Source organism: Podarcis melisellensis (assembly GCF_964234715.1).
Source record: "Podarcis melisellensis genome assembly, chromosome: 13".
NCBI classification, from domain to species: domain Eukaryota; kingdom Metazoa; phylum Chordata; class Lepidosauria; order Squamata; family Lacertidae; genus Podarcis; species Podarcis melisellensis.
Window position 1 is genome coordinate 24,665,647 of NC_138545.1, and position 16,232 is coordinate 24,681,878.

Below are 16,232 nucleotides of genomic sequence, written 5' to 3' on the forward strand. Positions count from 1 at the left end.
GAGGTCACTTCCAACTCTACAATTCCATGATTAATAACAATAATGTTATTATTTATACCCCACCCATCTGACTGGGTTGCCCCAGCCACTTCCAACATATATACAAACATATTTAACATCAAACATTAAAAACTTCCCTATACAGGGCTGCCTTCAGATGTCTTCTAAAAGTTGTATAGTTACTTATCTCCTTGGCTTGAGGGGGTATGTGGTTCACATAACTTTGTAGCCTTCAACATCTCTCCAGTGAAAATAAAAGGTAAAGGTAAAGGTACCCCTGCCCGTACGGGCCAGTCTTGACAGACTCTAGGGTTGTGCGCTCATCTCACTCTAGAGGCCGGGAGCCAGCGCTGTCCGCAGACACTTCCGGGTCACGTGGCCAGTGTGATGAAGCTGCTCTGGCAAACCGGCACCAGAGCAGCACACGGAAACGCTGTTACCTTCCCGCTATAAAGCGGTACCTATTTATCTACTTGCACTTAAGGGTGCTTTCGAACTGCTAGGTGGGCAGGAGCTGGGACTGAACGACGGGAGCTCACCCCGCCGCAGGGATTCGAACTGCCGACCATGCGATTGGCAAGTCCTAGGCGCTGAGGTTTTACCCAGTGAAAATAGGAATGTCCTAAAGAAAAGTGGGACATTCTGGCATCAAATCAGAAACCGGGGCAGCTTCTCTAAATCCAGGACTGTCTCTGGGAAATAGGGGCACATGGAGGGTCTGTGGAAATTCAAAAGAAGACTTATTTTTCCCCTTTGGGGAAGATGATGCATACTGAGTATTCAATTGGACTGTTTGAGCAAACTGAAAGCTTGAAAACCCCATCAAGGTTTATCAAGTACTTGACTTAAGGACTCAAAGGCAGAATTCAGGCATAGGTTGTGTACACATTATCATTTACCCTGGTTGTAGTGCACTCCCACTGCTGGTGTTTGAAGTCGTTAGCCACAATCCACGTATATGCTGTAGTTTCTTTGATGTACTTTCCCTCAAAACAGCATCAATCCAAAAGCAAAATTTAAGCCACATTAGCTTTTTTTTTTAAAAAAAGCCTCCCTTCCCCATGTGACCAAAGTAACCTCCTGCTTCTATTAAAACCAACATTGACCTGGTTTGAAAATAATGAGTTTAGGGCGATAGCAAGTTTGGCCCTCATCCAATTCCAAATAGGGCCAGCCGATTTGAAGGGGGGCTGGTCATTCCTGGGCATTATTAGCCAAAGGTCAAATTCACACCATACATTTAAAGCATCATGGCACCACTTTAAACAACCATGGCTTCCTCCGAAGAATCCTGGGAAGTGTAGTTTGTTAAGAGTAGTGAGAGTTGTTAGGAGACGTCTGTTCCACTCCCAGAGCTACAATCCCCAGTGTTCCCTCGGAAGAGGAAGTGCTTGTTAAAACATTCTGGGAATCTCTGCATGATAGATGGCTTCATGAACTGAAGCAACATGATACATATATTCACAAGTTTCGGGAGTTGAGAACTGAAATTTAGTTAAAATTTAGTTAAAATTTTGGGGGAGGGTGCTTAAAAAACACAACTGAATAAAATGGTGATAAACTCTAAGGTAATAATGGCAAACTCGACAACTTGTAACTCTCCCCTCTCACTACCTAAACACACTAAATTCATCAATATCCCAAAATGTAAATAGATACTTTTTAAACAATAATCTTAAAAAACCCCAACAATGTTGGATTATAAATGTGCAATTTTGCAATTGAAAATTTGAATTAGGGAAATCAGCATGTTAATTTCCTTCCTCTTCAACTTCAGTAGCATGTAAAAACTCCTTGCTTAGAATTATTCCTTTCTTAAAGGGAAAGTCGAGCTTAAGGCACGTGCCTCCCTGCACAGGTGTTGCCCTGATCAGTAACACATCCATCAGCTCTGCCTTGTCTCTGTGTTCCTTGGGGACTGCTCAGCGCTGACAACCAACACGGTAAGACCTGCTGAAATCCATTCACCAAAGAAGGGGAGCGGGAGGGGAAAATGTTGGTGGTTTGGCAGTGAATGTCAGGGGTCTAGAAATGGATCTTTCCACCCTTGTCACCCAGGCATAGTAGCAGCTGCTGTGGCTGCAAAGCAGAGCAGAGAGGTGTTTGTAAATATACCGATCTGTTCGCAGCCTTGCCGCCTGCAGGGTGGGAGGCCACTGGCCTTGTGCCTGGATCCGTGAAAGGGCAACACTCCGGCTAATGCAGTGGGGCGGATTCAGTTATGTCCTGAAAGAGGCATCGAGTGGCTGTTAAGGGGGAGGGAAGAGTCAGGAATCTGTGCCTCTTGAGGACAGAATAAAGAGATAACAAGGAGGGCGAAGCAGAAAGCAGGTGGGAACTCAAGCCTGGGTGAGAAGAGCTTTCTCTTTTTAATTTATTATTTCCATCTGTATGCCATTTTCCCAGCTCTGTAGTTCTCAAAGGGGTGCATCTCGACATTAAAAAAAGAAGCAAATGATTCTGACTGCACAATCTCAGCATATTCCTTTAAGGGGAAGAAGTTAGAAACAGGAAGCAAGTACCCAAGGGAGGGTGAAGTTTCTTCATAGTTCCCTTTTTTCACTTCCTAGTTCCCTATTTCATTCTAGCCCCCATATGCCTATTTTAATGCTGCCTTTTCAACTGCATAGTGGTTTTGAAAGGAGAAATAAGTGTGTATCCCAGAGTCCCCACATCTTGTAACTAGTAGTTGTAGCATCAAGGGTGATACAACATACCATCTGAAGGCAAGTCCTGTTTTGAACATGCAAAACGAGGTGCCTGCTTTCTTCATTGGCCTGATTCACACATAACCCAAAAACATGGTTTATTAAACCATGGCTTAGTGCCATGTATGAACCCATCTCAGCAGGTTAACAAAGGTTTCTGAAAGGTTGCTCATTAACCAAGCTTTTTAGTTGGTTTATAAAGCTTACCTAGTGTTGTAGCTAAGGCTGTGTATTCATTAGTGGCTTGAAATGCAAGGTTGTCTGCTGTTTCAAGCCACTTATGATTCATTATATGCACACTGCTGAACACACCAGAAATTGGCCGGGGATGTATTCACCTAAAGTGCTTTAACTGTTTGGTTTTGCTGTGTTTACAACCCCTGTGAACTCCAGTGAAGCTGTCATCTGCATATGTGCAATGGTTACCTCCAATGTAAACACCACAGCTTATGTTTTCAAATCAGGCAGAAGCTGCTTTGAGGGAAAACACATTAAATACAACAAACGGCACCGTTTCTCAAGAAACTACAGGATACACATGAATTGTGTAACATCATGCATATGCAGTTTCAAACACCAGTGAAGCCTGAGTAAACAGTAATGTGACACAACCTTAGTGTTACATGTGAGTCCAGATCTCCTTAACCAAGGTGAAGGAACTGTCACTACCTTAAAATTCAAACCACTCTTTTTATGTTGGCTAGTTTGTAAAAACTGTTAGGCCAAATCAGGAGAGATGGGTGAGGTGCTAAACAAGCTTTTGGAGTCAGGGATGGGCTGGATGTGGAAGTGGAAATCGAATCCTGAAAGACAGAAGTGTTACATGTTCCAGGTTCTTGAGACCAGGAGGTGTGAAGACAGCCTGTTCTGAGTGAGGTTGTGCGCTCCTGGAAGGAGCAGGTTCATAGTTTGGGAGTAGTCCTGGAGCCAACATTGTCACTTGAGGCCCAGGTGGCCTTGGTGCCTATCTCCAGCTAGAGTTGGTTTGTCAATTATGCCATTTTTGGATGGACATGGTCACAGTACAGCTCCGATAAGACAACATTACTGCAATGCACTCTAGACGAAGCTGCCTTTGATGCTGCTGGTGTCTTCAGAGATGGTCTTTGCTTTGTAATGGATCCTACTTCTCCCCTTTCAAAGTGCGTGTAACTGAAAGGCAGAACAGGCTATGGGCGTGCCTACGCTTATATGTAAACCTGACATAATTTATACCCTGGTTCACTTCCACCAAGTAATCCTGGGAAACGTCATTTTGAAAGGAAGCAGTGACATCTGTGGTAAAACCCGAGCCCTTTACAGAACTACAATTCTGGAGTTCCCTGGGGAAAGCTACTGATGTTAATCTTTATAGCCCAAACCTATGCACAATTACTCAGAGGTGAGAGTCCCAGTATTTTCAATGGGGGATACTCCTAATGTTTGTAATGTGGGCCCCTCTCCCCACAGATGTAAAGGATCCTTTGTGTTTATGCAATTATAGTATTAGGAAGCTGTTGCATAGATGTGTAGACTATGTGTCATCTATTTATCTGAAAAAGGGGCTGTGAGGAAAGGAAAGTGAAAAAGAGCAAAAGGAGAAAGAGCTCTGGTAACTGAGCCTAATCCAGCCCATGTACAAACAAAGCTCCTACAGATGTTTAGGGAAACTCTTAGTACCTTGTCCCATCCCTTCACCCTGCCCTCAAAAACCTCTGCTATTTTATCCTCTCTAGACTGACAGAAGAAGGAACTATATAGTGTCCGTGTGGCAAGTGAGAGCCAGTGAGGTGTGGTGCTTAGAGTGTCAGTCTAGGACCTGGGAGACCAGGTTTCGATCCTCACTTGGCCACGAAGCTCACCGGGTGATGGTGGGCCTGTCACTCACTCTCAGCCTAACCAACCTCACAGGGTTGTTGTGAGGAGTAAATGAGGAGAGGGTGAACATGTAAGCCACCTTGAGCTATACAGAAAAAAGTAGGGTGACCATATTTCAAAAAGGGGGGGGGAGTTGTTGAGCTTTTTTTTCTTTTTTGGCCAAAGTTGTTGAGCTATTTTTGAGGGAAAATGACACTGCCAACATTGGTTGCCACACTGCTTTAGACTGCAGTATTCCGGGTATGTAAGGGAAATTCCGGATGTATGGCAATCCTAGAAAAAGGTGGGGTATAAATGCAATAAGTAAATAAATATAAGTTTTGTTCAGTGAGCTGGGAATTCCTCAGTTCATATATTATCTCCGCCATGTGAATGTCCTAGCGGCCTTAGGCAAGTTAATGTATTTCCATTTCTAATGTGCAGTATGGGGACAATGATACTGGCCTACCTTATAGGCAGCTGAAAGAATCACTGAGATAATAAATGAGAAGTGCATTGAACACTCAGTGTTTATTGCATATTTTAATTGTCTCATAACCCAAGTTCTCTACGAAATGAACACTAAGCAATTCAAAACAAAAATGACATGGTATGAAGCAGATAACATTGTAACACTAAAATCAACAAACAGAACAAAAAGTGAATTTAATACCGGCCACCATCATATATGTCAATCCAGGCCAAGAGCACAAATGGCAAAACACACCAATAATTTATATTTTAATGCCAAGGATTGTCGGCTGTCGGGATGTTTTCCCACCACTAGGCGATGCTGCCAGTTCTATACCAGGTCCTCTCTGCTTGAGAGAGCAAAGATTCCACCCAGATTCATTTAATTATTTTAAGATTACTTTTATACTTTGGCTTTTCCCCGAGGAGTTCAAAAGGTGGCAAACACCTCTTTCTCCATTTTGCCTTCTCGACAACCCTGTTAGGCTAAGAAATAGTGACTGATGCAGAATTACCCTGTGGGCTTCATGGCGGAGCAGGGATTTGAACCCTAGTCTCTCAGGTCCTAGTCCAACACGCTCACCACTACACCACACTGGCTCTCATCTGATTAAGAACAAAGCACTGCCAATGTGCCCAGAGCCCCTTGCACTCTTAATCAGCCCAAAAGGATGTTCCTGTATAGAAAGAACTCAACCCCAGGGGAAAGACTGCTTCTCTGGCATTGATGGACTTGCCGGGAGATGCGCTGGGAGCCAGAGTTTATTTGCATGTTCTCATTGCACATAGTTAGCATTATTTCCATAAATGCAACAGATTCCAGGGGCCGCTGACAACTCCTGTTTCACTTAACCGAGACTACTAGTCTGCTAGGATGATCAAGCCCCTCAGTCTCTTTTAGTCACAAACGCGCTTGAAGTCATGGGACTTTGTCAGGATTTCTAAGCCTTAGGGGATTGCAAACAAACCATTTGATTTGTCAGTAAACCAAAATGCAAAACAGAATCCGATTGCTGGATGTTTTCTGGATGTTTACTCTTTGGCTTCTGAGTTTTGCAAACTAGCCTTTGTACATATTAACATAAGAAGAGACCTGCTGGATCATGTCAAAGGTCAGTCCAACATTCACTTCCCACAGTGGCTATGAGAAGCCTGTAAGCAGGATCTGACTGCAGTATCTTTCCTCCACTTGTGTTCCACAGCAACTGGTAGAATTGTTGATTTCCTGCACACCCACAGAACAGAAAATAATCTAAGGGTGGGGAACATTTTCAGTCTGGCATGCTTGAGTCTCACCACACCCCAGCGAAAGCTCATGACATAAATTTGTTTGTTTTTAAGGTGTCACAAGTCTCTGTGTTGTTTTCACTACAAGAGGCTAACATGGCTACACTGGAAATTCATAAGGAAGATGGAACAGATAATTTTAATTGGATTTTTGTACCTTCCTCTGTATGGTGCTCTCTCTCCCCCTCTTTTAAAATGATTGACTCGATTACTGGAGAGGGAGCAATTTGCTTTGACCACCCCAACACTGTATCTACTTTAAAGTATGGTTACAAAAGTTGGGTGACACCCTCACTCTCTGTTGGATGGTAGCAAGATTCCAGGGGGTTCCAGGCACTCACCCAGGGTCTGTGCTCCTTTGGAGAATGGAAGACTTGGCAGAGACTGTCATAGCTTTAAGAAATATGTTTTATTCACATATTTACACCTTCTGTCTGTGTGGAAGAAGCATAGATCTTACAACATGGTCACTTCAAGAGGGGCTAGTTCCCCACAGCAGTGCAGAACTGGAGTCAAAGGCAGGGACACCAACTATACGGGGCGATCACCCTCTGTGTTCCCCATCCCGGGTGGGGGCAGGATGCATAATGTGTCGCTGGGCCCTCTTAATGTGTGTGTGGGGGGAGTTGGCAACCCTGGTCAAAGGCATCTCTCTCAGCCAGCCTGCAGCCAGCCAGCCCAAGATGGATATGTGTGTCCTCCCCGTCCCTTCTTCTTCCCAGCACACTTGGCTTTCCAGACTCTCTTTTCCTGTCCCCTCAAACACTCCCCCATCAGAATGGCACCCTTCTGCCTGCCCAGGCTCAAGATTCCTCTCAGGTGGGCCACCAACACCTTTTGCCATGTTAACACCTGTATCCCAGGTGAGGCCCTGGCTTGGAAATGAAGCTTTGCCTGTAATTTTCCACTAGCCTGCAAGCTTCCCTTCATTATTCCAAATAATAAAAATCCCATTTATTAATTTCTATGGTTTAGCCACCTGCCACCCCCAAACTCACAGCACTGAGTCTTGGAGGCCAGAAAAAATTGACGTCTTGAACGGGGGGGGGGGGGGGTTAGCTTTTCCTGGAAGATAACTCCCTTTGGAATGGGCACTCCACAAATGATGGCATGTGCAGCACTGTGTGCAGAAGTGCTAAGAATGTTTGGTGGCAGCAGAAAAAGCTGCTGGGTTGAGAGCAAGTGGCCAGTGTGATAATTGTAGACAGCTGTAATGTGGATTGCTAGGGCAGTGTGGTAATGGCGCAGGACTGACAACAGTCCTCAACAGTCTAGAAACCTACAGTCATCGTCTGTACACACATTAAACTCGTGCACATCCAGCTTTACGTGCTTGGCCAAAAATTTAGAAATAAGATAGTGTGTGGGTGTCGGGGGGGGAGGGGACTTTGGCAATCCCAGCCCCAGTGAACCCAGTATGCTTTGACTATCTGTGATTTTGGCTTTCGGCACGATCCCCAGAACATGTAAGTTGTGGGCTTACTGCATTTCGAATCAATGTATGAATCTTGGCTCCACCTCATATTCTTAGCTTTCTTGACATCCAAGTAAATGGAGAGCCCCCTCCCCCATTCCTTAAGCATGCCCACATTTCATAGGATGCCAGAACTGGACACCCTTGCCATCTGTTCTGAAAAGAGGAGAAATGCAAAGAAATTCTCTTTGTGAGTGGGCGTTGTGGTGGCTGATGCAGGTGCCTTTTTCCTCATGGAAAGAACTGTGATTAGGCACCAACTCCCAGGGGCTAAGGTCCCTTGCCCCCCCCAAAATATTTGAGGGGACTAGCCCCCTGTGAGTTGATGGACATTGCCATTCAAATGGTGTGCATGTGCCACATCTTGTGATTGATTATGCAGGGCGTTGTTTACTCCCCCCCCATTTTATTCAATTTGGCACACTCCTCTATCACTGCTCTTTTAGATGTGGCAGCCATATTATGACTGGCTCCTACAAGTTCCTTAAAATTCAAAATTTGCCCACTGGCCCCCATCGGTTGGCAAACCCTGAGTTAGGGTACAGTGCTAGGACTTGGGAGACCATGTTTCAAATCCTCATTGCGATGGACTTGCAACTTGTGTGTAAAAACAAAAAAAAAATTCCTTCCAGTAGCACCTTAAAGACCAACTAAGTTAGTTCTTGGTATGAGCTTTCGTGTGCATGCACACTTCTTCAGATACACACGAAAGCTCATACCAAGAACATGCACACGAAAGCTCATACCAAGAACTAACTTAGTTGGTCTTTAAGGTGCTACTGGAAGGAATTTTTTTTGTTTTGACTTATGGCAGACCAACACGGCTACCTATCTGTAACTGGAACTTGTGTGTAGTTACTTTTGGGTTGTTTTTTTATTCCACAGAAAGCTGCCATCAGCTAGTCGATCTGTCCTACCCAGGATGCCAGCACCATGCTTTCCTGACCAGGTTAAACTGAAACAAGGATTCAGCAAGTCCTATACGTTTCATGCTCTCTTTATTTCCACCCCAAAATTTCCCATGGCTATTTCTGGACACTGATACTTGAGTGGTTGGCCGAAGGATAAGGGTACAGGCACACATCTTGAGACTTGACCATACAAGGCCAATGACAAATGCACAGCGAAGGCTCACGGTGGAAAGGCCACATAAACAGCAACCAATGTCCAGACAACCAGCAACTGGAACAAAGACCAACTTTATAAAGAAGCAAGTGAGGCCTGAGGGTAATAGAGAGAGGAATGCGACACATTGGCAGCTTCCACTAAGGAGCCCTAGAAAACCCACAGCCCCTGTAGATCAGGCAGTCCATGGGTATGTTTGAAAGGTTTCAAAACACCACAATATATATTCAGTTGGTTCTCGAATGCCTTGCGACTCGAATGTTTTGGCTCCCGAATGCTGCAAACTCGGATGTGAGTGTTCTGGTTTGCGAACATTCTTTGGAACCCAAATGTCCAACTCGGCTTCCGATTGAGTGCAGGAAGCTCCTGCAGCTAATCAGAAGCCGCACCTTGGTTTTCAAACGTTTTCAGAAGTCAAACTGACTTCCAGAACGGATTTCGTTTGGGAACCAAGGCACAACTGTATCTCTCTCTGCCACCATGGTGTGCTTTATGGTTCTGACAGTAGTGGCAAAGGAACTTCCAGGTGTCCACAGAGATTGTGGGAGCTATTCTTCTCGTTCTCATCGGTCTGTAGAACACCCAAGCTCTGAACACCCAAGAGAGAGAGAATTGGACTTTCCAGCTCTTAAGTTTTTCCTGGCATTACCCCACCTCATGTGTAGGTTGCTATCTTGCAAGCAGAGACTGTGTTCAACACTCGTCATATTTCCAAGACAACTTGGCCATCTGTGTCAAGGGTTGGGGGGGTACAAGCTTGGAGAAAGAGACCGACAGCCCCAAAAGTGGTGACAGAAGGTGCTTTAATAATTACCATGACATATCCCAGGATCCAAAATAGCCCTGCAGCCGTGTTACCCGCCTGGGTAGTGCTAAGCCTTCCCGGGGACATTGCAAGTCCATATCCTGAGAAGAGCTCTGACACCTGAGATGAGAGGCCACAGCAGTCTCTTCTTTCTTACCTCATCTCTACCACAGTATATACATGCTGCTTTTCTCGCTGAGCTTGGCTCCACCACTCTCTCTCCAATTGGCTTTTCAGACTTTTCCTCGACCGTATATTAACATGCACAGTTCTCTTTCCCCTTGTGGCCTGTTTCTCATAGGGTTGCCAACTGATCGGAAAAACAGCCTGGCCTTCTCTTGTGTCTTTTAATAGCAGCTCGATCTGCAGAAATTGGAAAGTGAAGCTTTAGATGCCATGGAGAGAAGCACAATCACCTGCTATAAAGCATGAAATTAGGCAAAAAGGTGTGTAATTTGTGGTCTGTAACTGAAGTAAATAGGGTTGTTAAAGTGTTTTCCCTCGATGATCCTGAATAATGGCCTATTTAAAGAGCAAATCCCCAGCATCATAAGTTCTGTTTCATTATATATATATATTTAAAAATTGAGACCATTTCCATAAACACAACTTTATTCTGTTTCCACCAACAAGGGTTTCACGCTTAAGTTGAAACCTTTTCTCTCTCTTATGCTTAGCTGTATTTTTATATTGTATTGAAATTGCAGGCTGCCCAGAGAATATTATTGGGCAAGAATATAAAAGTTATAAAAAATTAATAATCGGTGCCCCCAACTTTTCTCAAGAAACGCTTGTTTGTTTTTGGTATTCTTCAAAGGCGTATATTTGTTTTAACAGCAGGTGTCAGAAATGATTTGCAGCCCTGTAAACACCTGCCTGTCATACCAAAGCCCCATATACCAAAGCCCCAAAGACCATATAACCCTGGTGCAATTAACACCACAGAGTATGAACTCTGGTTGATTTTATTATTTATGTCCTTTATCCTTTCTTATAAATAAATGGCAAGGAACTTGTTGCAGGTCTTGAATGAACCCATTCAGCACAAGCTACTGAATGGTAACTCACAACGATAAGGCACAATTGCTAAATGGAAGCTCTGCGTTCAGGGAAAGTGTATCTCTGAGTCTCAGATGCAGGGGACAAAGAACGGAAGGACTGATGCCTTCGTGAACTACGCTTGGTCTTTTTGGAGACATCTGGCTGCAAAAACGCCAGACTAGATGCTCCTAATCTGATCTGGAAGGGTTTTTCATAGGTTCTTAACTCATTAGGCTCAATCTAATGGTATTATGCACCTATCCCACATTCACTGCTAAAAATAAATAAATGAGGTTTTTTTTGGCTTTGGTTTTATTTCAAAAACCTTTTTTTTTAATGAGAAAGGATTGTAAGACAAAAAGAAATGCACACAGGAAGCAGTACCTCTCTTAAACCATGCTCTTAAAAACCATCTGTCCGCCTCCTGCCTCAGCCGTGCTTAAATCACTGTAAATAGCGATTGTGCAGTTTGTCTGAATATGTCTTCATACTGCAAGGAGCTGTGACTGACCACGCCAGAGTGAATCTCTGAAGGCTTCATTTACTCTGACATGTTAAATGCCAGTTGTCATCATGTTACTGCGAGTTTCCCTTTCAGAAATCAGAATACAGTTACTAAATCTAGGTACTCAATATCCTATTAGTATGCACAGCACTGCTGATTAACGTGATGATTCTGCTTTTGCCCTGCTCAGGCATACCCAGTCTGTGCTATGCACTCTCTTGTCACTCAGTTCATTAAAAGGAAGGTAATTCTAATGGGAGGGAGAGCCTTGACTCCTAGCTAGCTGACAAGCTACTCCTCTATACACTCACAGGGTGTGTAATATTCAGTTCTAGGCTGTGAAGTTTTACCTGCTAAGACCTGCTTATTAACCGTAACAATATAGCTATATAGAGGCCAGTTGAAGAAATGGCAAGCCTACCTATCCATGGGCCTTCTTCAGCCATTCCACCTCTTTTTTTGGCCAGAAGACCCAGCTCCTCCTGCCCTTACGAAGGCTTCCTTGTTCTTTCCCTTTCTCAATATGATGCCCACTTTATTCTCTTGTCAAGCTTCCCCACAACAGCAGCTCCTGCAGTCCCTGTGCTCCTATAAGCCTCACCCCCACCTCCCCTGTCACTTGCTTCCTTGCACAGCAGCTGCACTTGGGGTCAAATATTCTGTGACCGGCTCTTTCCCCGCGAGCAGTAAAAGATAAGCATTCTATGACATCACAGCAATTCAGCCAATGTCTGGATACTGTAGCTTACAGATGAAATATAACAGCCCCTGCATGCTTATATATACTTCTACATACAAATGCATATGTCCAGGAGCCAGAGAGCTACATCAGGCATGCCTATTGGCTTTTTGTACGCCTGCTGGAATTTATGACCCTTACTTCATTTTCATTGCAGACCATGATGCACACCTGCTTTTAGAAATACCGTAACTCTTTGCTTCAGAATTGGTTAGCTGTATTGCATGGTGACAGATGGTGGGCACTGGATGTTATGTGCTGAATAACCAGATATAATGCTATCTTATAAGGGAATGCATAAAAGGTGCTTGCTTACACCCAAATGGAAACTAGCTGTTTAAGAAACAATTGGACTGAGGCAAGGAGCCTATAGTCCTCCAGATGCTGCTTACAACCCCTATTATCTCTGACCATTGGCCATGGTGGCCGAGTCTGATGGGAGCTGGAGTCCAGCAACATCTGTGGTGCCATGGGTCAGTGCATCTGGCTGTTAACCAGAAGGCTGGTGGTTCGAGCCCACCCAGGGATGGCTGTGAGCAGGATTCCTGCACTGCAGGAGGTTGGGCTAGGTAACCCTTGGGGTCCCTTCCAACTCTGCAATCTGGAGGACCACAGGTTTACCACTATGTCAAAACAGAGGGTTATAAAATTTTCAGCTGTCTTCTAACAGTGGTTTGAGTTGCATCAATTGGCAGGTGATTACGGTCATTATTCCTCCATATCAAGTTGCTGTTAAGGGAAGGCTATAGAAGAAGCTGGATGAAAAGTTGGCAATCCTAACGAAGTCCTCTTGGACATGCAGAGTTTGGTGTGTGCTGCTTTTGATCTTTATAAATTCAAGAACAATTAAATTTATATGCCCAAATGTTGTTCATTAACTTAGCAATGCCAGGTTGATGGTGTTATAAATAGTCACTGTGCTTATTTCGCATACACTTAAACTTAAACTGAGATTTTCAGTGTGCACTTTCGGTGTTTCATTGTCATTATTTTTAGGACACAGTGGTATATAAATATTTCAATAAATAAATAAATAAATAAATAAATAAATAAATAAAATAAACACTAGCCGAGGGAGGCTAAATAAAATTGTTAAGTCTTTATGGTACCCCAAGACTCTTTATTTATATAACTTTGTTTCTGATTTTCTATTTCAAAAGGCCCTCATACCTTAGGAGTAACTACTTCTAAACATTTTAAAATCAGTTTCAACAGATGTCATCATACAATATAAACCCCCTCTATGCAAAAGCAGGTTTTATTTCCATATAACTCTCTCTGCTGCCAGCCAGTGGACAACTCATGAAAAAGCAGTTACCGTATTTCAGTCTCGTTTATTCACAGTAGCAATTTCTTCCCAAACCACCATTTTCTTAAGAAGTAAATGTGGGCTACCAGGGGTGGGGTTGCTTTTGCACTCTTAGCAGCCATCTCATATCAAGGAAATTGGATGGTGAAGCTTTTCTCATCACTTACCTCCATGCCAAATAAAAAGTTACTTGCTAAGAGAATGTGTTTCAGCTGGCCACAGAAGCAGAAACAATTAATTCCACCCCGATTTCAAACGGCCTCCTAAAATTCTCTACACTTTCTGTGCACAGCAAATTGGGAGTGTATTTTGCCAAATATTATAGGTGGTGTTTTTAAACAGACTTTTGGAACCAACTGGCTAAGAGAGGAAGACTGGAAGAAGTAGGAATAAAGTCCATTACTTCCTTCAAAAATATTAATTTTATAATTAAACAGTAATCATTATCATCATTTATTTATACCCCTGTCCATCTGGCTGGGTATCCCCAGCTACTCTGGGTGGCTGCCAACAGATTAAAAACAGAATAAAACATCACACATTAAAAACTTCCCTGAACAGGACTGCCTTCAGATGTCTTCTAAAAGTCAGATAGTTGTCTATTTCCTTGACATCTGATGGAAGGGCATTCCACAGGGCAGTTGCCACCACCAAGAAGGCCCTCTGCCTGGTTCCTTGTAACCTCACATCTCACAGTGAGGGAACCGCCAGAAGGCCCTCAGACCTGGACCTCAGTGTCCGGGCTGAACAACAGGGGTAGAGATGTTCCTTCAGATATACTGGACCGAGGCCATTTAGGGCTTTAAAGGTCAGCACCAATGCTCAGAAACGTACTGGGAGCCAATGTAGGTCTTTCAGGACTGGTGTTAAAACTGGATCCATAATTGCATCCAAAATTCAAATAACTGGTGATATTGTTTTGCTAAACATTCTGTTTTGCTAAGCATTCTTTGAAATTATTTGTGAGTTTTTGAAGATCTCAAAAAAGAAATTGAAAAATTTGTCAGGAAATTGTGTTTTATAGAATTTTCAGCTCAGGTCTAAATAAAATGGTGGCACCCCAAAGAGACTTGGGAGTTTTGATTCTGCTGGTCTACCTGCTCCAGCTTAAAGGGAAGGGTAGAGTGAGTAGGTTAGATTAGCCAAGAAGCACTCAGTCAGTCAAATTCCCTTTCCTTGATCAACACTGATCTGGATAAGTTGCATTATTGGGATCTGAAGAATGGAAACCAAAACCCAAAGTTCAGCGTATCTCCCTATGCCATTCTCCAACCAGAAGATGAAATCATGATATGCAGGGCAAATTCCAACAAGTCAGTTGCCTTTGTGGCACCTCGGGTCTGAGCATATAAGGAACTGCTGTCCTCTGTGTGCCCTGGCGTGGTGGAAATAGAACTGCCATTTCTTGCACTATGAAATACTTGTCACGGAGGAGCCCTAAAGATCAGTCATTTTAAAGAGGTGAGCATCCTGAATCTGAAGCCAGAGCTAGGCTTAGAATTTGTGGGGCTTGATGCAAAAAGAAGTGGTGGTGGGGAAACCTGGGAATTATGAAACAAGTGTCAGATCCTTTTGTCTACAGCAGGCTTCCTCAAACTCAACCCTCCAGATGTTTTGAGACCACAATTCCCATCATCCCTGACCACTTGCCCTGCTAGCTAGGGATCATGGGAGTTGTAGGCCAAAAACACCTGGAGGGCCGAGTTTGAGGAAGCCTGGTCTACAGCAGTGTTTCCCAAACTTAGGTCTCCAGCTGGTGTGTTGTTAGTTTTCTTTTTTTTGGGGGGGGGGACTAAAACTCCCACCATCTCTAACTAGCAGGACCAGTGGTCAGGAATGAACATGCAAAGCCTACCCACCACACATTTAAAGCAGGCGACTTTCCCCAGAGAATCCTGGGAATTGTAGCTCTGTGAGGGATAAACTACAGTTCCCAGAATCCTTTGGAGGCAGTCATATGCTTTTTAAATGAATGTGCAGCCAAAGGGAGGCTTCTAAGCTTACTCAAGAGCAGTCATATGCAAGACTGAAGAGCAGTCATATGCAAGGGGATGTTTGATGGCATTTACATGCTTAAAGGTAAAGGTAAAGGCAGTGGCGTAGTGTGGGTTGTCAGCACCCGGGGCAAGGCAAGTAATTTGCACCCCTAACCCGTGGATTTGCGCCCCCTAACCTGTGGATTTCCGCCCCCTAACCCTAACCCCCAGATGTTGCGCCCGGTGCGCCCGGCCCCCCCCTGCACCCCCTACGCTATGCCACTGGGTAAAGGGACCATTAGGTCCGGTCGTGACTGACTCTGGGGTTGCGGTGCTCATCTCGCTTTATTGGCCGAGGGAGCTGGCGTTCAGCTTCCAGGTCATGTGGCCAGCATGACCAAGCCGCTTCTGGCAAACCAGAGCAGCGCATGTAAACACTGTTTACCTTCCCGCTGGAGCGGTACTTATTTATCTACTTGCACTTGACGTGCTTTCGAACTGCTAGGTTGGCAGGAGCAGGGACCGAGCAACAGGCGCTCACCCCATTGCGGGGATTCGAACCGCCAACCTTCTGATCGGCAAGTCCTAGGCTCTGTGGTTTAACCCAGAGCGCCACCCGTGTACCATTGCATGCTTAACCCTCCCCTTTTAAGTGCTCACCTTGAGCTACAATAAGGTTGTCATGCGAGCTGAAAGTTCAACCCACATCCGCAGGCATTCAGTTCCCACATCACAGCATGTGCTCAAATCACTTGCATCCCCCACATTTCCTCCCCCCCCCCCAAAGCAACTGGGGCTGAAACTTACTTTACCCGGGAGTAAAGCCCAGTGGTTTTGACTTCTGAGTAGACAATGTCTAGGCTTCTACTGTACTATAAAAACGAAACGAGACCCTGGGTGATAGAAAAGGGAGACGCCGGTCTCCCAAGGCATCTTTCTTACCCTCCCAAACTAGG

General features: G+C 44.4%; 1 long non-coding RNA gene across 1 annotated transcript; it reads right to left on the reverse strand.

The window, feature by feature from the left end:
* Nucleotides 1-9,687: 9,687 nt before the first annotated feature.
* LOC309355611 lies at nucleotides 9,688-16,174 on the reverse strand. Its single transcript, XR_014162560.1, has 2 exons — nucleotides 16,084-16,174; nucleotides 9,688-10,122 (listed from the first exon to the last, which is right to left on the reverse strand). It is a non-coding gene; the product is annotated as an uncharacterized lncRNA (long non-coding RNA).
* Between the last annotated feature and the right edge of the window lie 58 nt (nucleotides 16,175-16,232).